The following is a 24,847-nucleotide window of genomic DNA, read 5'->3' as shown; positions in this document are numbered from 1 at the left end:
CAGGGTGATTCCCATCTATTTAAGTCAGAAGGGTCGTGCCCAGGATTCCTGGGTAAGCAGGTGTGTTCTCGCATGAGACGGTTGGATGGCATCTCCCACTCAATGGATGTGAGTTTGAGCAAATTCCGGGAGTGAGTGAAGGACAGGGATGCCTGGCGTGCTGCAGTCTATGGGGTCACAAAGAGTCGGACACAACTTAGCAACCGAACAACAACAGCAAGGCTTTTAAAAAAATGTGTCTTTCCAATATCTCAGGTTTCCTTATTTTGTGGCTAAGTCCAGAAAATATTGCTCATCTGAGAGTCCTTTGGACTGCAAGGAGATCCAACCAGTCCATCCTAAAGGAAATCAGTCCTGACTATTCATTGAAAGGACTGAGGCTGAAGCTGAAGCTCCAATACTTTGGCCACCTGATGCGAAGAGCTGACTCACTGGAAAAGACCCTGATGCTGGGAAAGATTGAGGGCAGGAGGAGAAGGGGATGACAGAGGATGAGATGGTTGGATGGCATCACCAACGAGATGGACATAGGTTTGAGCAAGCTCTGGGAGTTGGTGAAGGACAGGGAGGCCTGATGTGCTGCAGTCCATGGGGTCTCAAAGAGTTGGAGACAACTGAGCGACTGAACCGAATTGCCAAAGAGCAGGAAAAGAACCTTTCTGATCTTCCTCAACTGGTGAAAGAAGAGACAGTGAGCCAAATATCTTGATTGTTTTTCTCATTCTGCCAGTTTTGAGTGAATACGGTCATCTCTTGACTCCAGAGCAGGAAGAGAGAGTGGAAATAAAGGTACCCTCCTGTGACCCGGGAGAAGCAGATGAACTCTGGACGTGGTGGGGTTCTGACCCAGGAAAGGCCCGGTCACCTGGCGGCCTCTGCCTCCCTGTGACCACACCACGGGACACGGCCTCACACATACAGGGCCATCTTATTCTCCTCTTCTCTCTTTGATTCATCACGAGTGCATGGCTTTTGGACCTTTTTGGGGCTTCACCTCCATTCATAATCTGCTCTCTCTTAAAAAAAAAATTTGTGCTTGGTCTTAGTTGTGGCACTTGGGCTCTAGCTCCCCGACCGGGGATCAAACCCAGGCCTTCTGCATTGGGAGGGCAGAGTGTTAGCCACTGGACCACCCGGGAAGTCCCCATAAACTGATTGTTTTCCTGATGAAACCAGGAGTCTGTGTCTCTACAGTGGTTGGAAGACCAAAGAGAATCACCTCGAGTGGTTGTAGGCAGCTTGGACACCTCCCATGAGCTACATGTGTAAAAGGAAACGCACAACGGAGCTTAACCGACAAACCAGTCAGTTCTGGGCAGCCCACGCGAGGCTTGATCTCATCAATTAACTGTAAGAATCTGACCGTACACAGCAGGTGTGACGGACAGTGTGTCTGCCCCTGTCCACTGTCCCTGGCCGTCCGGCCCCATTGCTGGGGAATTTAGACCGCAGGGCATGTGAGTCTGCTTGGACTTGGCATTTGCTGAAGTGAAGCTACATCTGTGGGTCAGTGTTTATTAGTTATGAGAAACCTCGCTTTTCCCAGAAGTGAGCCCCCTTAGCTGTGAGGAAACACAGAACTTAGCTTCTGCCGGTCAGGGGTACCTACTGCAGAGACTGAACGTGCAGCTGAGTGGTAAAGCATACGTGGGAGGCAAGACACGTCTTTGTTACTCTCATCTCTCCACTTGCCAAGCCCTCCTACTCCGGGAACACTCTGGAAGCAGGTTACAGGGTTAGGGCTCCCAACTTGTAGAGTGCAGGGTACTTCCCTGGTGGCTCAGTCGATAAAGAACCCACCTGCAATGCAGGAGACTCAAGTTCGATCCCTGGGTTGGGAAGATCTCCTGGAAAAGGAAATGGCAACCCACTCCAGTATTCTTGTCCTGGCAAATTCCATGGGCAGAGGAGCCTAGCGTGGTACAGTCCATGCTGGCGCAAAGGGTCAGACACAACTTAGTGACCAAACCACCCACCACCACCATTAGCTCACACACAAAAACGACACAAATGACGATGACTCAACGCACATCAATATGATGAGTCTACAAATCTGTGTCATACAAATATTGATTAAACAGACATAACAAAAAAAAGAAAAAAAATAGTGAGTGAGCTAAATAACAATTAGAATTCAGTCACATTGCCAGGGTATAAACAGGGATTCTCAAAATCATTTCAGTTATCCAGAAGTAACTCACAAAGGATTCTGACCACGGATGAAAGAATTTTTCATGTTGCTGCCTACCCTCCCTTCTTTGGGTTAAACGCGACGTGGTTAAACTCATGTGAACCATTGAAGACTTTTTTCCGCCCCCAGTTGTATAGCAGTATTTCTTTAATAGTGCTATGGGGATGTGTTTATGTACTTTATTATATATTACACACCTCTTTAAAGTGTATGTTTCAGAGTTGCATGGAGCAGCAGTCCCCAACCTTTCTAGCATGAGGGACCCCACGGATGGGGAGTGAAACAGTGGTTCAGCTGCTAGTGAGAGCGATGCAGCTGCTGTTGCTGCTGCCAAGTCACTTCAGTCGTGTCCGACTCCGTGCGACCGCATAGATGGCAGCCCACCAGGCTCCTCCATCCGCAGGATTCTCCAGGCAAGAGTCCTGGAGTGTGTAGCCTATCCCTTCTCCAGGGGATCTTCTGGACCCAGGAATTGAACTGGGGTCTCCTGCATGGCAGGCGGATTCTTGACCAACTGAGCTATCAGGGAAACCCTGCCTGTTCCAAAAAACCTATTGGATAGTTTGTATTTAACGTATGCGGTATAAAATAATACAGCTTATGTTTCAACTATGTGTGTGCGTGTGTCCGAGTCAGTAATACAGTTTATGTGTATTGGTTTCTCCTCTCACACAAAACACACATTCTGACTCAGGCATAGACACACACACACACACACATAGTTGAAACATAGACTGTGTTACTTTATACCGTATAGGTTAGATACAAACTATCCAATAGTTTTTTATTTCAATTTTCATTGGAGTATTGTTGATTTGCGGCGTTATGTTAGTTTCTGCTGGACAGCAACCTGAATCAGCTATACGTATACATGCATCCCCTGGTTTTTTTAGAATCTTTTCCCATATAGGTCATTATATAGTATCGACTAGAGTTCCTTGTGCTATATAGTAGGTCTTATTACTTATGTGTTTATATATAGAAATGTGTATATGTCAATCCCAGTCCAATTTGTCCCTTCCCCCTACCTTACCCTCTTGTAACCAGAAGTTTTTACTTTGTTTTCACATGTTATTCTATTTCTATTTTGTCAGTTCATTTGTATCATTTTTTTTTAGATTCCACATATACGAGATATCATATGATATTTGTCTCTCTCTCTCTGACTTACTTCACACAATATGGCAATCTCGAGGTCCATCTGTGTTGCTGCATATGGCATTATCTCATCATTTTTTTACGGTGAATAATATTTCATTGTCTATGTGGACCACAACTTTTTATCCGTTCCTCTGTTGATGGACACTTAGGTGGCTTCTACGTCTTGGATATTGTGAACAGTGCTGCTGTGAACATTGAGGTGCATGTATGTTTTCAAATCCTGGTTTTCTGCAGGTATACCCCCAGGAGTGGGATCGCTAGATCATATGGTAGATCTATTTTCAGTTTTTTAAGGAACCTCTGTACTGTTTTTCACAATGATTGTATCAGTTTACATTCCCACCGACAGTGTAAGAGGGTCCCCTTTTCTCCACACCCCCTCCCGCATTTATTGTCTGTAGGTTTTTATTGAAGATGGCCATTCTGACCAATCTGAAGTGACACCTCATTGTAGTTTTGACTTGTATCTCTTTAATAACTAGTGGTGTGAAGCATCTTTTCATGTGCTCCTTTTAGCCATCTGTATGTCTTCTTTGGATAAATGTCTATTCAGATCTTCCACCGAGTTTTTGATTGGGTTGTTTGGTCTTTTTCATATTGAACCACTTGAGCTGTTTGTATATTTTGGAGACTGTGAAAATCACTCAGTTGTGTCTGACTCTTTGCAACCCCGTGGACTGTAGTCCATGGAAATCTCCAGGCCAGAATACTGGAGTGGGTAGCCTTTCCTTTTTCCAATTTTGGAGATCAGTCCCTTGTTGTTCGCTTCATTTGCAAATATTTTCTTCCATCCTGAAGATTGTCTTTGCACTTTTTATTAACGTATTCCTTTGGTGCGCAAAAGCTTTTGAGTTTAATTAGATCCCATTTGCTTATTTTCATTTTGATTTTCATTACTCTAGGAGGTGGATCGAAAAAGATCTTGCTGCCACTTATGTCCCAAAATTTTATAGTGTGTATCGAAACACAAAAGACCACAAGTGGGCAAATTAATCTCTTGAGAAAGAAAACGTGAACCTGGCAGAATCAGACTCTCTTACTTCAGAGCCACAGTCATCAAAACAGGATGGTTCTGGCACAAAAACAGAGACACAGACCCATGGAACACAACAGAAAGCCCAGAGATGAATCCACATGCCCGTGGTCACCTAACCTATGACAAAGCAGGCAAGAACATACAGTGGAGAAAAGACAGCCTCTTCAATAAGTGCTAGGAAACCTAGACAGCTACATTTCAAAGAATGAAATTATAACACTCCCTAACACCATACACAAAAATAAACTCATAATTAATTAAAGACCTAAATGCAAGGCCAGAGACTGTAGGTGTCTTGCATTAGTTGCTCCGTCGTGTCCGACTCTTTGCAACTCCATGGACTGTAGCCCACCAGGCTCCTCTGTCCATGGAATTTTCCAGGCAAGAACACTGGAGTGGGTTGCCATGCCCCTCTCCAGGTCATCTTCCCGACCCAGGGATCAAACCCAGGTCTCATGCATTGCAGGCAGACTCTTCACCATATTAGGGGAAAGTACAGGCAGGGTACTGTCATAAATTGCAGCAAGATCTTTTTTGATCCAACGGTTGTGGTATAAGCTTTGGAATTGAGCATGCCTACAAATGTCTTGATTTTCATCATTTGAGTTCATTGAACACCATATCGACTCTTTTAGTTCTCTGGGTGTCCTTTCATGCATCCAGAGCAAACATAATTTCTCTCTTTCTGTATACCTACAGACTCAGGTGCTGGGGACTCAGGTGCTGGCATGTGATTTATGAGAAGTGACATCTTGGAACAAAGACCACCTCCAACGAGAGCCACGCTCCTGGCTGAACCGGGCTTGGACCCACAAAACGTGAGTGGTCTGGGCGTAGTGGCGTTGTCCTCATCACAAGGAGGGGAGGCCCGTCTTCCCATCGTCGCCTCCAAGGTCCCACGCTGCAGGTCACACTGATCTCTCCCCACACACCGTCTGACCCTGGGGGGCCGCTACGGCGCTCAGTTACAATTGTGGCCACAGTGGTTTATCTGTATTCCCTTGAATCAGAATATGTATGGTAAAGATGTCTTTCTGCAAAGCAGTTGCGGGGAGGCCAAAAAGGAACTGTCGGTGTTGACCAGAAAGAACCTGAGTGTAGTTGTGTTTATGAATCGGGGGCCGCCACAGAGCAGGAGGCAGCTCTCCAGCCTGGGGCCTGAAACTGGTACCCACAGGCCATGTGCTCTGGGATGAGCTGGTCCTCCACTGGGCAGCCCAGGTCTTCTGGGTTGGATGCAGATGTATGAACCTCTGTATCATAAGGCTGCTATGAAGCTGAAATGAAATAATCAGGGCCTGGCGTCTGGCATGATGGAGGTCCCATGTGTACACCCATCAACTTACCAAACTCATTATTATCCTGAGTATTATTAATACTAGCCCAGCACCAGTATTGTTAGCTGTTTCCTCATTTTGTGAGCCCTTCAGGTGAGCCTTCGAAGACGAGAAAGTCGTACAAACTGTCACACACGGACACTAATGAACCACAACCTCCTCTTGTATATAACTTTACCGCCACTTGTAAATAAGTGAATTAATTAACCACAAACACATCTTGTCAATAAGTTTACCACTCCTTGTAAACAAGTCAGTTAATTAACCATGGGCTATACACTCCATGGGATTCTCCAGGCCGGAATACTGGAGTGGGTAGCCTTTCGCTTCTCTGGGGGATCTTCCCAACCCAGGGATGGAACCCAGGTCTCCTGCATTGCAGGCAGATTCTTTCCCAGCTGAGCCACCAGGAAGCCCAAGAATACTGGAGTGGGTAGCCTCTCCCTTCTCCAGAGGATCTTCCCGACACAGGAATCGAACCGGGGTCTCCTGTATTTCAGCCAAATTCTTTACCAACTGAACTACTAGGGAAGCCAGTTAACCATAATTAGAAAATAGAGTGGTTTTAGTAGAAAGCGGCTAGTTTTTTTTTTTTTTTAAATACAAAATAAGTTTCAACTATGAAATATTAATATAGAAGTGACACTGTGTGTCACTGACAATATTGTATGACAGTGGAGCGTTCTTTTTTTAAAGCCTGTTGAATCCTCGTAAGCTTCCCTGCACATCAGAAGTACCCAGAGTGTTAATGTTGGAGAGCTGGGTTGTACCCCCAGAATTCCTGATTTTGTCAATCTGTGTAGGGCACAATCAATTCTATTTGCAAAACTTCCCCGAGTGGTGCTGATACTATGGCTCCAGGGACCGCTTTTAGAGAACCATTTAATATCAAGAAGCATTTTTACTCTTGTTTCCGCAATATCCCTCTTTGTGGATGTTGAAGACTAATTTCAATGAAATCAAAAATATCATTGTTGCTGTTTAAACTGATGTGTGCATTAATTCCGTTGTCTGCATCCCCTAAACTGTGCAAGGAAAAGGATTAAAAGGTCAGAGGGAGTTTGGGAACATGAGAGAAATAACTGATACCCACAGGCCATGTGCTCTGGGATGAGGTAGTCCACGACGGGGCGGCTAGTTAAGGATACCCAGTCCCATCTTTTGGGAGGGAACACGTTATTTTGACATCAGCAGCACCCCGAGGGCTCCAGCTGTGGGGAAACTCCCTAAACTGTGAACCTTCTGCCTCGTGCAGAAATGGATGAAAACATCTGTGTCTATGGCCACGGTTTCTCTCTCTCGGCAAACACATTAGCAGTAGTGAGATAACTAAGCCCAGTTCCTTTCAGGATGATTTATCTGCCTCCGTCAAGGGGAAGGGAAAAATCCCAGTTCCCTATTGAAATGTCAGATGCAGAGACAGCTTGAAAATCCCCCCAGTCTTAGCCAGACCCAGCTGCCGTTAAAGATATCTGCCCCACGTTAAGGGCACTTCTCTTGTACCATGAGAGTGTTTACTCTGGAGGCAAGCTGGTCGTCTGCCCCAAGAGGTAGAAAATGGCCACCTGATTTGCTAACTACGGTTTAGGGGTCCAAACTTGGCATGTTCAGCTAATGCAGGGGGCTTGAAGTGGGGGGGGCACCCTGTTTTTGCAGTGCCTCACACAGCCTGGGGCCACATCACAACAAATTGTTAGGAAACCACCTTAATTTAACTCAATGGACATGAGTTTGAGTCAACTCCGGGAGTTGGTGAAGGACAGGGAGGCCCGGTGTGCTGCAGTCCATGGGGTTGCAAAGAGTCGGACAGGACAGAGCGACTGAACTGAACTGACTGACCTTAGGTTAAACTGTCCCTGGTGAGCTGACTTGGTTTTTGTTTTTCTTCTGGTGTTCTGGCGGACACTGCTCATTCAAGCTGTTGTAATTCTGCTTGGTTCAACTGCTGTAATTGGATTCCTGTAGTGAATGTCTGTCCTAAAGGAAATCAGTGCTGAATATTCATTGGAAGGACTGATGCTGAAGCTGAAACTCCAGTCCTTTGGCCACCTGATTCAAAGAACTGACTCACTGGAAAAGACCCTGATGCTGGAAAAGATTGAAGGCGGGAGGAGAAGGGGATGACAGAGGATAAGATGGTCGGATGGCATCACCCACTCTATGGACTTGAGTTTGAGTAAACTCCTGGAGTTGGTGTGGACAGGGAGGCCTGGCGTGCTTTGGTTTATGGGGTTGCAAAGAGTCGGGCACTACTGAGCGACTAAACTGAACTGGACTGAAGTCATCCCTACTCTACACCTGAGGAGAAGGCAGGTTGCATTTGAAGGACTTTGATCAGAAAATCATGGCAAATAGATGGGGAAACAGTGGAAACAGTGGCTGACTATTTTTCTGGGCTACAAAATCACTGCAGATGGTGATTTCAGCCATGAAATTAAAAGACACTTACTCCTTGGAAGGAAAGTTATGACCAACCTAGACAGTATATTAAAAAGCAGAGACATTATTTTGCCAACAAAGGTCTGTCTAGTCAAGGCTATGGTTTTTCCAATAGTCATGTATGGATGTGAGAGTTGGACTATAAAGAAAGCTGAGAGCAGAAGAATTGATGCTTTTGAACTGTGGTGTTGGAGAGACTCTTGAGAGTCCCTTGGACTGCAATGAGATCCAGCCAGTCCATCCTAAAGGAGATCAGTCCTGACTGTTCATTGGAAGGATTGATGTTGAAGCTGTAACTCCAATGCTTTGGCCCCTTGATGTGAAGAGCTGACTCATTTGCAAAGACCCTGATGCTGGGAAAGATTGAGGGCAGGAGAAGAGGGGGTCGGCAGAGGATGAGATGGTTGGATGGCATCACCGACTCAAAGGACATGGGTTAAGGTGGACTCCGGGAGTTGGTGATGGACAGGGAGGCCTGGCGTGCTTTGGTTTATGGGGTTGCAAAGAGTCGGGCATGACTGAGCGACTGAACTGAACTGATCAGAAAATCATGAATCAGGGGTGACTCTCAGCAGGATGGACCCCCAGCAGGGGTAGGGGTAGATTTCTTAGTACCTAAGCACTGCTATTTTTTTCCAGTACTTTTTGACAGTCTTTTCTTTTAAAATGTATTTATTTTTGGCTGCACTGGGTCTTCATTGCCTTTGCATGGGCTCGTCTCCAGTTTGGGGAAGCCAAGGCTAACTGGAGACCAGCAGCGCGTGGGCTTCTCATTGCAGCGGCTCCTCTTGTTGCCGAGCACCAGCTCTAGACCCTCGGTTGCCGTATCTGGAGCACACAGGCTTTGTAGTTGTGGCACGCACGGGCTTCGAGCTCCTCCGAGGCACAGTGGGATCTTCCCAGAGCAGGGATGGAACCCAAGTCCCCTAGCACTGGCAAGCAAGATGCTTATCCATTGAGCCACCAAGGGGAGTCCTCAGCACTGCTGTTGATAACGGCGCCAGTTGACTTGTTCAATGACATCAGCGATGTCAGAAACCACAGTCGACAACAGACACGGTCATGGAACAAACGGTGTTGGTTGGGAAAGCCGGAGCCTGGTCCTTGCCCTGCAGGCAGTAGGGGAGCGAGCCAGCACTCAGCCCGGGGTGGGCTCAAAGCTGGGGGCGGAAGACGGCGGTTTCTGGGACTCATGGAGCCTGGTCCCCGAGGCCATGGTGTCGGGCTGCAGGTGTATCTCAGAAGCACAGCACTCCTGGGATTCCTAAAAGCAAGAAGCCAGGCTTCCCCTGCTGCTAGAAGAGGCTGCCTGACCACTTCCACACCTGCTGACGTACAGATGTGCCCATGTACGTCCGCCGTGCTCCACAGCTGTCTGCTGTGCCTTGTCATGTGGTGGGGAAGCTCCGACACCAGGAGATCAAAGGCTCTCCTCTCTCCACTGGGGGGCCGGAAGCCAGCAGGTGCTCAGTCGATGGTCAGTGGTCAGTCAGGCTCGTGGTCAGAAGGGAAAAGGGTCTTAAGTTAACGCAAGGTGCATGGTTCTTCTGCAGGGCCTGGAATCTTAGACAGATGTCGCTGGTCAGTGAGCAAGCTGCTGTGTTCGACAGAAAGGGATGCTGACTGTCTTTATGCCCCTTAATTCTGTCTCCCTGTCTCTCTCCACATGGGCAGATTCTGATACATCTAATTTTATGATTTTAGAAAGAACCATTGCACCCGCAGCTTCCTGCCCACTGACTATGCTGTGTATCTGACTATGCTGTGTAAAAATGTCTCCCACTCTCTCTATTTAAAATGTAATCCTCGGTCCAGAAACAGCATCACTGTACTTTGGGTTAGGAGGAAATTTTTCTTTTAAGATAAAACGCACATCTCTGGGATTCACAGTCTCCTGCCTATAAGGAAAGACTTTAAAACACAGTTACACATTTTAATATGTTTTGACATGTGTGTGCTTTATATGTATTGATGTGGGGAAAAAAATTAGAGAGAAGTGTTGTATTCATTTTAAGAATACGCCCATCAGGAAACAGAAAGCTTACTCCATTAAAAAATAGCATGTTAGAGAGGATGGTAATTTTACCTAAAATAAGCCAGTCAAAAAAAAACAAAACTCCTTTCGATGTTGCTTTTGTTTGTTGCACTGAAAATTGTTGAGTCTAGTTTAAGATAAACTGCTTCATGTTTTTGTAACTAACATAAGAAATGTTCATAGGGATGGTTAAAAATGAATGAGGGTCTTCCCTCAAGTAAGCAAAGGAGATATAAAGGTTTTCATAATTAGACACTGAACACGGTAAAATACGATCTTGATGTTCCAAGCACCAAGACTAATCTCGTAGCAATCCATCTTTATCACTGTTCAGGCCACTCACCAAAACAGACTAGAGAAATCTGAACTCAAGCTGCCCAATCAATAGCTGATTATGTGATTCAGAGCAATAATCCTCTTTATAAAGAACACGGAACGCTCTTCTTTAAAGCAATTACTATGTCTGTCTTAAAATTAAAATAGAATCCCTGAAGGATTCTCCTGAGAAATGTTTATTTTGAGTAGTCTGCCCGTTGTCAGTTAAAGCAGCTTTCTCCCTCTGTAATCCATACTGATGTTACCCCTTTAAAACGGAAGCCTATTAAGAAGACAGATGATGTAGCCATGATCGTTAGCTTATTGTCCCGACTCTGTTTCTGCAAAGTTATGTGCACAATTTAAAAGGCACCTTGAACCGTGGTGGATGTTGGAAACTCTTTGTCTTTCACACTCACAGCTTCTGCGTGTGTGCGTTTAGTCACTCGGATGTTTCCGAGTCTTTGCGACCCCCATGGACTGTAGCCCACCAGGCTCCTCTGTCCATGGAATTCTCCAGGCCAGAATACAGGGGTGAGTAGCCGTTCCCTTCTCCATGGGCATCTTCCCGACCCCAGAGATCGAACCAGGTCTGCTGCATTGCAGGTGGATTCTTTACCAGCTGAGCCACCAGGGAAGCCCAAGAACACTAGAGTGGGTAGCCTCTTCCTTCTCCAGTGGATCTTCCTGACCCAGGAATCGAACCGGGGTCTCCTGCATTGCAGGCGGATTCTTTACCACCTGAGCTACCAGGGAAGCCCTTGCAAGGCATAGGTAGTGCATTTGTGCCCTGTTGCTGTCTTTTTCAACCCCAGGGGCCATAGCCCAGCAGGCTCCTCTGTTCATGGGATTTCCCCGTCAAGAGCACTGGAGTGGGTCATCCTTTCCTCCTCCAGGGGGATCTTCCCAGCCCAGGGATCAAACCCAAGTCTCCTACGTCGGCAGGCAGATTCTTTACCATCTGAGCCACCTGGAAGGCACAAGACACAGGCAGACTGAAACCTTCATGGGATCCTTGTGGTTACAGCTGGACAGATGAAAGTTTAGCATGAATGAATGGTGGGGAGTCAGGGAAGGAGCTGGGCGCGCTCGGGGGAGGAGAGCCTGCGGAAGCTTGAGGAGAGAGGAAGACCCTGCGTGTTACTGAGAAACAAACAGGAGGGGCTGGGTGCTGGGGTCGACAAGGGGAGAGAGGCCTGGAGGTGGATGTGATGGCTGTGCTGTCCACTGAGGACTGGAGTCTCAGGGGAGCTCAGACATGCTAGGGGAGAAGGTGGGTCAGTATGCGGAATGTCAAACCTCCACTCCAGGGCTTCGGTCATCCCCGAGGGGAATGATGAAAGAGGACTGAAGAGTCTGACGCTCAGGAGAAAGGTCTGGGCTGGGAAGACACCTGTGAAAAGGCTTCATTACACAGAGTGTAACGCACACACACTCGTTCCAGGCGGCAGGGAGTGTGTGCAGCGCTGGAGCTGAGCCAGGGGTGACATTACTCCTGGGGCACACGTGGTGAAGTCCCGGGACATCTCTTTTCTTAATTATTGTTTTTAAATATTTATTTGCATGGCCACGTCGGGTGTTCTTTGTGGGACAAGGGATCTCTCGTTACACTGCACAGGCTCAGTGGCTGTGTGGTACGTGGACTTTTTTGCTCCACAGCACGTGGTATCTTGGTTCCATGGCAGGGATCGAACCCGGGTCCCTTGAATCGCGGGGATTCCTAAGCCCTGGGCCACCAGTGACATCCCACATATCATATATTCACACATGTGCATGGAATCTAGAACAATAGTACAGATGAACCTGTACGCATGGCAGGAAGAGAGACACAGATGTGGAGACCGGACTTGCGGGCGCTGCAGGGGGAAGGGGAGGTTGAGATGAATTAAGGAAGGAGCATTGATCTATGCACACGACAATAGACAGCTAGTGGGAAGCTTCTGTGTAGCTCAGCCCAGGGCTCTGAGTTGACCTTGGCAGGTGGGAGGGAGGCTCAAGGGGAAGGGAGGCTCAAGAGGGAGGGGACATGTGGATCCATATGGATGATTCACGTTGTCATAGAGCAGGACCCATTCTAAAGCCATTATCATCCAGTTAATTTTTTAAAAAAGTGTGGTTAGAAACTTGAGGCTCAGTTTTGCCGCTTTATGTAAGTGGCTTGCTGTCTGGCTCTCTTCCTTATTTCTTATTTCGCTTAGGTTTTTGTTATGTGTTTATCTAAGGCTGCCCTGATAGCTCAGTTGGTAAAGAATCCGCCTGCAATGCAGGAGACTCTGGTTTGATCCCTGGGTTGGGAAGATCCCCTGTAGAAGGGAAAGGCTACCCACTCCAGTCTTCTTGGGCTTCCCTGGTGGCTCAGCTGGCAAAGAATCCGCCTGCAATGCTGGAGACCTGGGTTCGATCCTTGGGGTTGGGAAGATCCCCCGGAGAAGGGAAAGACTACCCACTCCAGTATTCTGGCCTGCAGAATTCCGTGTACTGTATAGTCCATGGGGTTGCAAAGAGTTGGACACCTCCGAGCGAGTTTCACTTTCACTTCACTTCAGATATTTTTCTGGCTGTGTTGGCCCTTAGTTGCAGCACTCAGGACCTTCCTTGCAGCGTGTGTGATCATTTGTTGCAGGGCACAGGCGTCTCAGGCTCAGCAATTGTATCACACGGGCTTACTCTCTCTGCAGTGTGTGGAATCATAGCTCCCTAACCAGGAATTGGACCCACATGCCCTGCCTTCGAAGGTGGAGTCCCAACCACTGGACCTCCAGGGAAGTCCCCCCACTGTTCTTCTTTTGATAAGTCAGCTTATAGCATCTTTTCTGTACTGGGCAAGGAACTAGAGCAGGGGTCAGCAGAGTTTGGCTGATGTCACACGCTGACCACCCAGTGGTGCCGAGAGGTGTGCAGAGGGTTCAAGGACAAGGGAAGCCGTGGGTAGTCACGGTGGAGTGTTTGCATCTCATCTCGGGGAAATGATTCTGCCTCTGCTGACCTTGCGGACACGTGAAGAGACTGCCCCGAGACAATGCGTGTATCAGGGTGCCTGCCGATGCTGAAGCTTCCTAGGAAGGCGGTTAGCTACGGAGTCCCAGATGTGGCGGGGGGTGCTTCCAGCCAGCCCCCACCCCCAGCAGGGCATGCCCTGGGGCCTCCTCTGTTGGGTCTCTCGAGGGATCGTCCTGATTTCTCATCTCTTGACTGCCCACCCCAAAACGTCCACCTCCACGTCTGAGACACTCAAGACAGTCTCCAGTCCACTGGGCCTGCCTGTTTGCTAATCCTCAGGGGTACTAGGTAAATTTGGGAGCATCCAACCTGCGCTTGGGGTGTTAAGAATTGGGTAAACACAGATCGCGGAGGGTCTGGATTTAGGCTTTCAGGCTTTAGGCTGCAGAAGCCAGTCATACAAAGGGTGCATTTATAGAGGACTTTGAGGAACAAGATGGCACAGATACTTTCTGGATCATTGACCACTCTGTGTGCCTTATCTCCTGGAGACCTTGGGTCTCAGGTCTTCAATCTCTGATACTATGCTCTCTGAACAGAGTCATTCCTTTCTGTGTATGACGCTCCCCGACAGCCTTACAAGGCAGACGTTTGTGCCTGAGAGGAAGGAAAAAAAAATGCTAGAGAGATGAGGTCACACACAAGAAGAAAAAGAAGGTGGTCATGTAGTTACCTATATATGGCTTTGTCTCCAGCATGAAGCAGATATATTACTGCTAAACGGTCCTAGCCAGTGACCCAGCAGAGAGTCAGCGACTCCTGTTTCCCTGACAGCTGACGTATTTCTTACAGTTGGAACACTAATAACAATTACAGATCTGTTCCATGAGCTGTTCTTTCACCACGCACATATTTTCTGTGTAGCAACACATGACGGTATCCTGTTGGCACACTGGGCTGACATACTATCAGTGACATCATGCTCTGGAAGTTGAATCCAGATGCAATTATATAAAGTCATCGTATATTCATGGGCAGAGAGGGAAGGTTGTTTTTTTGTTTTTTAACAGATATTCCCTATTACTCTGTTCATGACTGTTAGTAGAGTAGTCCCAGTTGCCCCAGATTTTAGTCTCAGCGATCACCAAAAATCAAGCTTCATCCTAAGGTCGTGTCAGCTGCTTATTTAGTTTGTATATTCGCTCTCAACCATGATCTGAGCCTTTCCCGTGTGCGGGGTTGCTCTGCACAGATATCGGATTCACTCCGCCAGAGAGAGTCGTCTTTCTGCTCACTGTGCTTTCTGGGGGAGGGAGCAATTAAATTGCCCTGAGGTCCAGTTTAAGGAAACCTTGCTTGTGACAGTTCGTGGAAAGTGGGATAGACTCACGAAGTCCATGCAGGTTGGCAATTGGTGACCTGAGGTGCTGGGCCCTGCAGCTCCTGACAGCAAGAGTGGGCAGCCTTCTCCCCACCTCTTCTGGAAAGACAGTGCAGAAGTGTATCTTGTTTCTGCTTTTTTTTTTTTTTGGAGTTACTGTTTTTTGGGTTTTGTTTTGTTTTGTTTTGTTTTTTTTTAGGCAAATCCTGACCGCACACGTTGACACACGTGTTGAGAGGCAAAATTCTGTAAAGTTTTTCCTGGCCATTGAGACATGAGCCTTTAATGCAAAGATAGTAGCTGGTTAGTACAGGCAGTGAAGGAAAAGGAAGAAATGGGCATCGTGAACTTTCCCGTTAACGACCGGAAAGCATGCTTTACTGTGTACCTAGGGACACAGAATAACTTTCCTCAGCACATATGCCCGTCACACTTTTCGTAGAGTCTTCTGCTTGTGAAGTACTTCTCTTTCAAGGTAAAGATTTTTTGCTCTTAGAATTTCTTCTCAAATACAGACTATAGTATATGTATATAGTGTGCGTATATGTGCAGCTGTTTGTGTATATATATATATATATATATATATATATATGTATATGTATATATATGTGTGTGTGTGTGTGTGTTTTAGTCACTAAGTCGTACCCAACTCTTGCGATCCTGTGGACTGTACCTGCCAGGCTCCTCTGTCCATGGGATTCTCCAGGCAAGAATACTGGAGTGGGTTGCCATTTCCTTCTCCAGGGGATCTTCCCAACCCAGGAATTGAACCCGGGTCTCCTGCATTGCAGGCAGATGATTTACCAACTGAGCTATGAGGGAAGCCCACATATATATATATATATAAACACATACATATATATATACACACACACACTATTTATATATATAATATATATTTATACAAATTATACATTATTTATTTAAATATATATTTATGTATATATAAATATATGTATATATACATATATAAATATATATACACACACATACATACACACTATATATGTATTATATACCTATATATATAGGGCTTCCCTGGTGGCTCACACAGTGAAGAATCCACCTGCAATGCAAGAGGCCCCGATTCAGTCCCTGGGTTGGGAAGATATATATATATGCAAATGGATAATGATAGGTAGAGGTATGTATGTATGTAGTTATGTGTATATATATATATATATGTATGTACATATATTTTTGTGGTTGTTCAGTTGCTCAGTTGTATCCGCCTCTTTGCGACCCCCTGGACTGCAGCACGCCAGGCTTCCCTGTCCTCCACCACCTCCCAGAGTTTGCTCAAACTCATATCCATTGAGTCGATGATGCCATCCAACCATCTCATCCTCTGCCACCTCCTTCACCTTTTGCCCTCAGTCTTTCCCAGCCTCAGGGTCTTTTCCAGTGAGTCATCTCTGCACATCAGGTGGCCAAAGTATACATACATATGTGTATATATTTACGTATATGTGCTTGTATGTGTGTGTCTGTGTGTGTGTGTGTGTGTGTGTGTACTTAACATCTATATGTATATGCACTTTCCTGGTGTCTCAGTGGTAGAGAATCTGCCTACCAGTGTAGGAGCCATGGGTTAGATCCCTGGGTCGGGAAGATCCTTTGGAGGAGGAAATGACAACCCACTCCATTATTCTTGCCTGGAGAGTCTGATTAACAGAGGAGCCTGGTGGGGTACAGTCCACGGGATCGCCCAGAGTCAGAGACATGATGACAACAACAGATACGTACCTCGATAGAAGCCTCTGTGTGTGTGTGTATGTGTGTGTGTGTGTGTGTGTCTCACGTATACACACAGCATAACTTTCCAAGCTTTTGGGGATGGCCCCCCAACAGAGAAAGAAATGGCAACCCACTCCGGCATTCTTGCCTGGAAAATCTCATGTTCGGAGGAGCCTGATAGGTTACAGTCCATGGGGTTGCAAAGAGTCGGACACGACTAAGCAAGTTCACTTTTTCACTTTCTTCTGGTTCGCTGGGATGATCTCTCAGGACTCGTGAGTTGTGAAGCCGCCTACAATGTTGTGCAGAAGCCCAGGGCTTGTGAGGACACCCTGTGTAGAAAAGAACGAGACGTCTCCAGGTGTACCCCCCCAAGCTGAGCCCCCGGGTCTCAGCCAGCACTCAGCTTCCCAACGTGAGTCATGAAAGAGCTGCCCTCCATTGACTTCCTGAGCTGCCAGCTGAAGAGCCCCAGGTGGGACTTGTGACCATCCTTAACTTCTGAGGGGGGCGGGGAGGAGCTTGACTGGGCTGATGACAGCTTTTCCCCCATCTTCAGCCCCACGTTGTCGCATTTCAGCACTGCTGGTTGCAGCGCAGGGTGCTACCGCTTTTATTTGCTCCCCTGAATGCTACCACCTCAAAGAAAAAATTTTTTTGGCCTGAGGCTGAATACCAGACATTTAAGAAACACAATCAGGAACTTACTCTGGACATCGGGAGTTAATCTCTTTGTTTATCCTTAAAATAGAGCTTCTCCCTAGAGTAGTCATGTTCAATTATATGTCATTTCTGTTATTTCTGGTGCAGTGAGGATTAAAGGCCATCACGATGACTTCACAAAGAGGCCAAAGTTGCCCTTAGTTACTTTTCTCAGAATAGAGAGCATTCATCAGGGGGCAAAAAAAAATAATAATAATAATAAAACTCTCATGAAATTATGAAAAGTACACAAGGAAAAAATTAAAGGATTATATTTTAAAGCCTCGGGACATAGAATATTATTCCTTATAAGAAGGTCCCCCCCCCCCAAAAAAAAAAGAAGGTCCCATGGTATTGGGATTATTTCCTGGAATGTTCACAATTTATTTTATAAAACCACCTAATGAGCAAACCGCAAACAAGCGGATAATAAGAGCTTCAGAGAAAACATGTTGGTTTTTTCCCCCTCAGTGGGGTTTACTTGTAGCCTCCAGCACTCTTTGTTATATCAGAATCATCAGTTCTCAAATTAAAGTGTCACTGGCAATTTGTTAAAATACCATGTAATTTGCACAGCACTTCTGGGCAACTGTGTCAAATGGGTACAAGGTAATCACCTGAAATGCAAGTCAAGCTCAGATGTCAAACAGAGGAAACTCCTACAACACCAAGCAGCAGATTCCAAAGTTTCTTCTCATGCAATTTCCCTCCTAAAAGATGCTCTTTCAGAACCAAGAATTCTGTGGGGATTCTATGCCACTGAAGATATGAGCCATATTTGAGTCACCAAGCGGTCATTGATCTTCCAACACTGCAAACTCCTCATATCTGTGTCCCAGGTTGGCTGGGGGCTGCCGTTCCTAGAGCTTCTAAAACTTTCAGTTCGGTTCAGTCGCTCGTTCGTGTCTGACTCTTTGCGACCCCATAGACCGCAGCACGCCAGGCCTCCCTGTCCATCACCATCTCCCAGAGCTTGCTCAAACTCACGCCCATCGAGTAGGTGATGCCATCAACCATCTCATCCTCTGGCATCCCCTTCTCCTCCCGCCTTCAATCTTTCCCAGCATCAGGGTCTTCTCTGATGAGTCGGTTCTTCGCATCAGGTGGCCCGAGTATTGGCGTGCACAGGGTTCCCTTTTGTCCACATCCTCACCAGTGTTTGTTTGTTGTCATTGACGGTAGTCCTTCTCACAGCTGTGTGGTGATATCTCATCGTGACTTTTTATGCACTTCCCTGATGAGTAGTGATGTCGAGCATCTTTTCCCGTGTCTGCTGGCCATCCATTTGTCTTATTTAGGAGAATCTCTCTTCAAGTCCTCTGACTGTTTTGATTAACGCGTTTTATGGTTGGCTGTGCTGGGTCTGGTCGCTTTCCATGGGCTTTCTCTAGGTGTGGTGAGTGGGGAGGTGTTGTTCCTGTTGGTGCAGGGGGCTTCTCACTACAATGGCTTCTCTTGCAGAGCGCAGGCTCCAGGCATTCAGGCTTCTGTAGTTGTGGGACACAGGGTCAGTAGTTTCAGCGGGCAGGCTTGGTAGTTGTGGCATGTGGGATCTTCCTGGATCAAGGATCAAACCCCTGTCCCCTGCACTGGCAAGTGGATTCTTACCCACTGTGCCACCAGGGAAGTCCCTCTGCTCAATTTAAAAATTTTTTTTTTAATATCAAATTGTATGAGATCTTGTATATTTGGACGTTAAACCCTTATTGGATATATCGTTTGCAAATATCCTCTCCCATTCTGTAGGCTGCCTCGCTTTTTTTTTTCCTTTTGTTGATGGTTTCCTTCACTGTGCAAAAACCTTTTAGCTTAATGTAGTTTCATTTGTTTTATTTTTGCTTTTGCTTCCCTTGCCCGAGGAGATGTATCAAAAAAAAAAAAAAAAAAAAACCTACATACTGCCTGTTTTCTTCTAGTAGTTTTATGGTTTCAGGTCTTACGTTTAAGCCTTTAATCCATCTTGAATTGATTTTTGCATGTGGAGTGAGAAGTCCAGTTGGATTCTTTGTCCAGTTTTCCCAATACCATTTATTGAAAAGGCTGTCTTTTCCCTGTTGTATATTCTTGCCTCCTTTGTTGCAGATTAATTGATCATATAGTGAAAGTGAAAGTGTTGGTTGTTCAGTCGTGTCTGACTCTTTGCCATCCCATGGACTGTGGCCCACCGGGATCCTCTGTCCATGGGATTCTCCAGGCAAGAATACTTGACACATAAGTGTGGGTTTGTTTCTGGGCTGTCTGTTCTTTGCCATTGATCTATCTGTCTGTTTTTGTGCTAGTACCATACTGTTTTGATGACTGTAGTTTGGTAGTATAGTTTCAAATCGGAGCCTATACCTCCAATTTTGTTCTTTCTTGAGTTTTTCTTGGCTGTTTGGGGGTCTTTGTGTTTCCATATAATTTAAAAAGTATTTGTCTTAGCTCTGTGGGATGTACCATTGGTATTTTGATAGGGATTGCATTGAATCTGTAGCTTGCCTTGGGCAGTAACCTCATTTTAACTATATGAATGTTTTCAGTTCATGAGCACGGTATATCTTTCCATTTATTTGTGTGATATTCAATTTCTTTTATCAGTCTCTTAACAGTTTTCCGAGTACAATTATTTTACTTCCTTGGTTACGTTTATTCCTAGGTATATTTTATTCTTTTGATATACTTATAAATGAGCCCTTCTTAAAATTTATCTTTCTGATATTAATAGTTCATTTTCAGTGTAGAAGAAAACAGCAGGCTCCTGTGTATTAATTTTGTAGACTTTAGCGTTATGAAATCTTTATTTTTGCGGCAACATGGATGGCTCTAAGGGCCTGATGCTAAGTGAAACGTTAGAGAAAGACAAACACTATATAATCTCATCTATATGTGGAATCCAAAAAGCAAAACAACAAAATGGGACCAGTCACAGATACAGAGAACAAGTGAGTGGCTCTCAGAGGGGAGGAATAGGTGGATGACGTAGATGAAGGGAATTTAGGGGGACAGAGCTCCAATTAGACAGCCGATAAGCCATGGGCCATAATTGACAGCATAAGGAATATAGTAAGAAATATGATTAAAAACTTTGTGCGGAGACAGGTGGTTACTAGACTTGTTGTGTGGATCATTTCATATTGTATGCAAATGTCAAATCCCTGCGTAGTATACCTGAAATTAACATAATAGCGTATGTCCGCTGTGAGAAATAAGAAAAAAGGGTGAGCCAGAGACAGAGGGCATGGAAGAGTGGATGGAATCGAAATCCTCTGGCTGGTAAAAAGGGGGAAAAGGAGTGACAAAATTCTAACTCTGGGGGAAAAAAAAAAACACGCACACTTTTGTTGCAAACATTAAGTTTCTTCCCAGCGTGATGTGTATGGTTAGTTGGTCCCGAAGTAAGAAGAGTGTTTTTTATTTTAAATTTGCATCAGGCAATTTGGTGATGAGTCCCACTGTATCTTTGGAAGTAAATGGGCTTAATTATTGATAACTGCAAGACGCCTGTTCAGTTTCTGTTTTCCGGGGCAGAGGAGAAACAAATGCATGCTGGGAAGGGGAAGGGGATCCTGGTGTCTTCCTCCTGACGGATGTTTGCAGGCAGAGGATCTTTTCTCATCTTGCGTTGATGGAAGTGCGGCACCCTGTCTAATCTTTGTTTTCTTCACCGAAAGAGCTTCTCTACTTGTTAGCTTTGAAAGTTTGATCCCTTCTTTAAGAAAAGACCACCATTCTCAACGTATGTTACCTAGAATCATTTCAGTTCAGTCGCTCAGTCGTGTCCAAGTCTTTGCAACCCCATGGACTGCAGCCCGCCAGGCCTCCCTGTCCATCACCAACTCACGGAGTCCACCCAAACTCATGTCCATCGAGTCAGTGATGCCATCCAACCATCTCATCCTCTGTCGTCCCCTTCTCCTCCTGCCCTCAATCTTTCCCAGCATCAGGGTCTTTTCAAATGAGTCAGCTCTTCGCATCAGATGGCCAAAGGATTGGAGCTTCAGCTTCAACAGCAGTCCTTCCAATGAACACCCAGGACTGATACCTAGAATGACAGAGTGCTAGACGTCGTCTCTTGCATTTACGCAGGATTCCAGTACACGTGACGTCATTTCACTGGAAGAGTCGACACAGGTGTGTGTGTACGTGTGCGTGTCGACCGAATTACATCAGAACATTCACAGTTGATCGCTTCTCTTTGAAAGAGGTGAGAAAATGCCCACATAGTTAGTTTATCTTTTTTTTAAATTTTTTTTTATTGAAGGATAATTGCTTGACGGAATTTTGTTGTTTTCTGTGAAACCTCAACATGAATCAGCCATAGGTATACATAGGTCCAGAGAGGCCTGGCGTGCTGCAGTTCATGGGGTCACAAAGAGTCGGACACGACTGAGCGACTGAACTGAACTGAACTGAACTGAATACATAGGTCCCCTCCCTTTTGCACCTCCCTCCCATCTCCCTCCCCACCCCACCCCTCTAGGTTGATACAGAGCCCCTGTTTGTGTTTCCTGAGCCATACCACAAATTCCCGTTGGCTCTCTATTTTACATATGGTAATGGAAGTTTCCATCTTACTCTCTCCATACATCTCACCCTTTCCCTGCCTCTCCCCAGGTCCATAAGTCTAGTCTCTTTTTTAAATTAGTTTTCTATTTTTTTTTTTGCCTGTGCTGGATCTTCATTGCTTTGCTGGCTGTCTCTGGATATGGTGTGTGGTGTGTGGTGTGCAGGCTTCTCTTGTTGTGGAACACGGGCTGTAGGTGTTCACAGGCTTCTGGAGTTGGGGCTCCCAGGCCCTGGTGCATGGGCTTACTTGCTCTGCAGCCTGAGGGATCTTCCCGGAACCAGGGTTCGAACCAGCATCCCCTGCATTGCAAGGCAGACTGTTAACTCCTGGACCATACATTTCCTTTAACTCTCGCAATTTCTTAACCTATTTTAGCCCTCAAAAGACACTCTCCTGGCAGAAGACTGCCATAGCAGTTATGAGCACAAACTTTGGTAGAAGCCATCCTCACCTCTTATTGGCCGTGTAACCTCAGACCAGTGTCTGAAGCTCTCTGAGCCTTTATTCTCATCTGCAAAAGGGGGATAGAGTAGACCTTCGGGTGGGATTGCTGTGAAAACGGAACCCATGAAATGAAAGCTCAGGGGAACAGTCCATGGCCTGTGGCAAGTGCTCACCAAGTGAGCGCTCCTGCTGTTACTACCGATGTAGACAGTGATGTGACGCGTAGACAGTAATGTGATGCCAAAACGCTGCTTCGTGTTCGAGACTGCACAGCCGCAGTCTCCTGGTTTGGATGCAGGTCTGGTTCCGGATTCCTCTGCTAAGGGCAGCGGGGAGCGTGACCCTCAGGACTCTTGCCCCTGCAGTTCCTTCTCCGTGGACACGGGCACGTTCCTCTTATCCGATTTCCTCTTTTGTGGGTCACAGTGCGAATCCTTACCTCCTCACAGTTAAGGCAAGAACCAAATAATTTATAAGCAGCTAAAAATTACAGAGGTCTGCGAAGGGTTCGGTAGTGTTAGGACTTCGTGGTTTTAAGTGACCATTCCTCATTGTATAGATGCATATACATGATGGATACATTGTTCACCATCTGGGTCCTTAAATCAAGAAAAATGGCACATCCACAGAGATGCTTCAGCATCTTTTAGCATTCCGTCTAAAAGATACCAGATGAAGTTTTTTTCTTTAGTCCTTGCATTGTATTTTTACTGCAATTTGCATTTCTAGATTGAGTTTGGTATTCTGCTTATGTTTTTATTTTGCTTGTGTTTTTCACTTAACTTATACATAACAAGAACAGACATCTAGGTACATAGAAAGGGTTTTGACAGCAAGCAGACTGAGTAAAGAAAAAGTGTGGGACCAACATCAGAATTTCCAAGCAGGTAGAAAATATAAACCAAACCCCAAATGTTGGGTGCCTAATTTGATAGATTCCTGGCCCATGTGGCCGTCTGTCTGTGAGAAATCCGACGTGAACAATTTTGGGGCATCAAGTAGCTTATAAAAGGAAGTATTTGATGTGTTGAGCAAAGGAATGGACAATAGGCATAGGATTCAAATTTCCTGAAACTTCTCTGGAGTTCTGAGTGAAGGCAACTTTGACTTTGGCACACTGTATCTCAGAGTTGGCCGAACCAAACACATTTCAAAAATAGTTTGAACTCTCAGTGGAGCCTAAAGCATGTTTTTGTTTTCCCACAAGCCTTAAAGCTATGTCTTATTTTATCCAGAAGTTTTAGTTCTTTCCGTCCCAGGGGAGGATGTAAATTTGGACACGTCTGAAATGAAGGAGACCTTTTAGGTTAAGATGGATGGCCTGTCAAATACAGTCACAAAGCATATTCACACTCACCATCCTCTCCCTCGGCAAATATGCTTGGCCGGTGTGACCAAAAGGAGGGACGACTCTTTTTCATGTTTCCGTGTTCTGCGTCAGAGGGGAACCTGACTCCACACCGTGGGGGCGCAGGTTTCTAGATCATTCGTCCGTGAATCAGGTTCCTCCTTGACATTTTTAAACATCGGTGACTGCATGTAGATAGCAAAGGGCAGTCAGCTTTCTTGCTGTTGTTCAGTTGCTAAGTCATGTCTGACTCTTTGCCACCCCATGGACTGCAGCACGCCAGGATTCCCTGTCCTTTGATATCTCCCAGAGTTGGGCTCAAACTCATGTCCATAGAGTCAGTGATGCCATCCAACCATCTCATCCTCTTTCACCCCCTTCTCCTCCTGCAGTCAGCTTTTTGACCGCCCCTCCCCTTAAAATTATATTTGGCAAACCTTATTCTTACATTATTTACAAAATTTAATCTGCCTACACCTTTTGCTTCTGTTTTATAAATATTAGAGAAGGGTGCCTCCCAAAGTAGATGTTTCATTTTGTATCCTTCCTGTTTATTACACTGAGAAAGATGTAAGGGACACATATGTAGTCAGGTAATGTTTCATCGGGAGCAAGACCTGTATTTTTCACCTCCGAGTAGCACCTGAATATCTCATAATGGTGTCTTCATTCTTTCGTTTGAAAAAGTTTTCGACAGAAATACTTCATTCGCCAGAACTTGCCTAAACGTAGCATCAAAGTCCTAATTCATGTCTATAAAGTTACAATCAGATTTTTTTTTTTGTTATGCATTTGAACATTTTGAAGTTCCTGGGTGGCAACAAGATGGAAAAGTAACCTTTTCCCTTAAATTTCGACTTTGTAGAAATGAATATCCCCATTATGTTTTGAACTTGAAACGCGTGGTGTAGATCTTAGGTACCTTTGAAGTCGGGCTCATTTTTGGCACGGTTTACAGCGTAGCCACTGGAAAAGCTTTCGTGGTCCCGCAGACACAACTGTAATATTCAAAACAGTGGTTTTTCAGCAGACCTGGTTTCCTCTGAAATGTGCACACACTGACCACTTCAAGGAAGGGTTGTGAATACCTGCATCTCTTTGGCTTCATAGCAGCATTCGCCCCTGCGTCTTAGCTTTTGTTAGCTCTTTGGCAAGTTGCTGCCTGTCTCCCCGTTTGGTAGAACGTTCTGTTGCTGTCAGTTCAGTAACGTAACCTATGTTTTCCATTCTTACTG

The 24,847-nt window shown here is 45.8% G+C and overlaps 1 long non-coding RNA gene across 5 annotated transcripts in view; it reads left to right on the top strand.

The window, feature by feature from the left end:
• The window catches only part of LOC145536928 (uncharacterized), a 453,923-nt gene that overhangs the window by 288,984 nt on the left and 140,092 nt on the right, over nucleotides 1-24,847 (top strand). For all 5 annotated transcript variants that reach the window (XR_014076087.1, XR_014076086.1, XR_014076085.1 and 2 more), the window contains one exon: nucleotides 5,088-5,206. This is a non-coding gene — a long non-coding RNA (uncharacterized LOC145536928). The remainder of the gene's footprint in view (nucleotides 1-5,087; nucleotides 5,207-24,847) is intronic.

This window comes from Giraffa tippelskirchi, chromosome X (assembly GCF_054371585.1).
Source record: "Giraffa tippelskirchi isolate mGirTip1 chromosome X, T2T-mGirTip1v1.2.pri, whole genome shotgun sequence".
Taxonomy (NCBI): domain Eukaryota; kingdom Metazoa; phylum Chordata; class Mammalia; order Artiodactyla; family Giraffidae; genus Giraffa; species Giraffa tippelskirchi.
The sequence above is the reverse complement of the archived record's forward strand: the minus strand, read 5'-3'. Positions and strand labels throughout refer to the sequence as shown.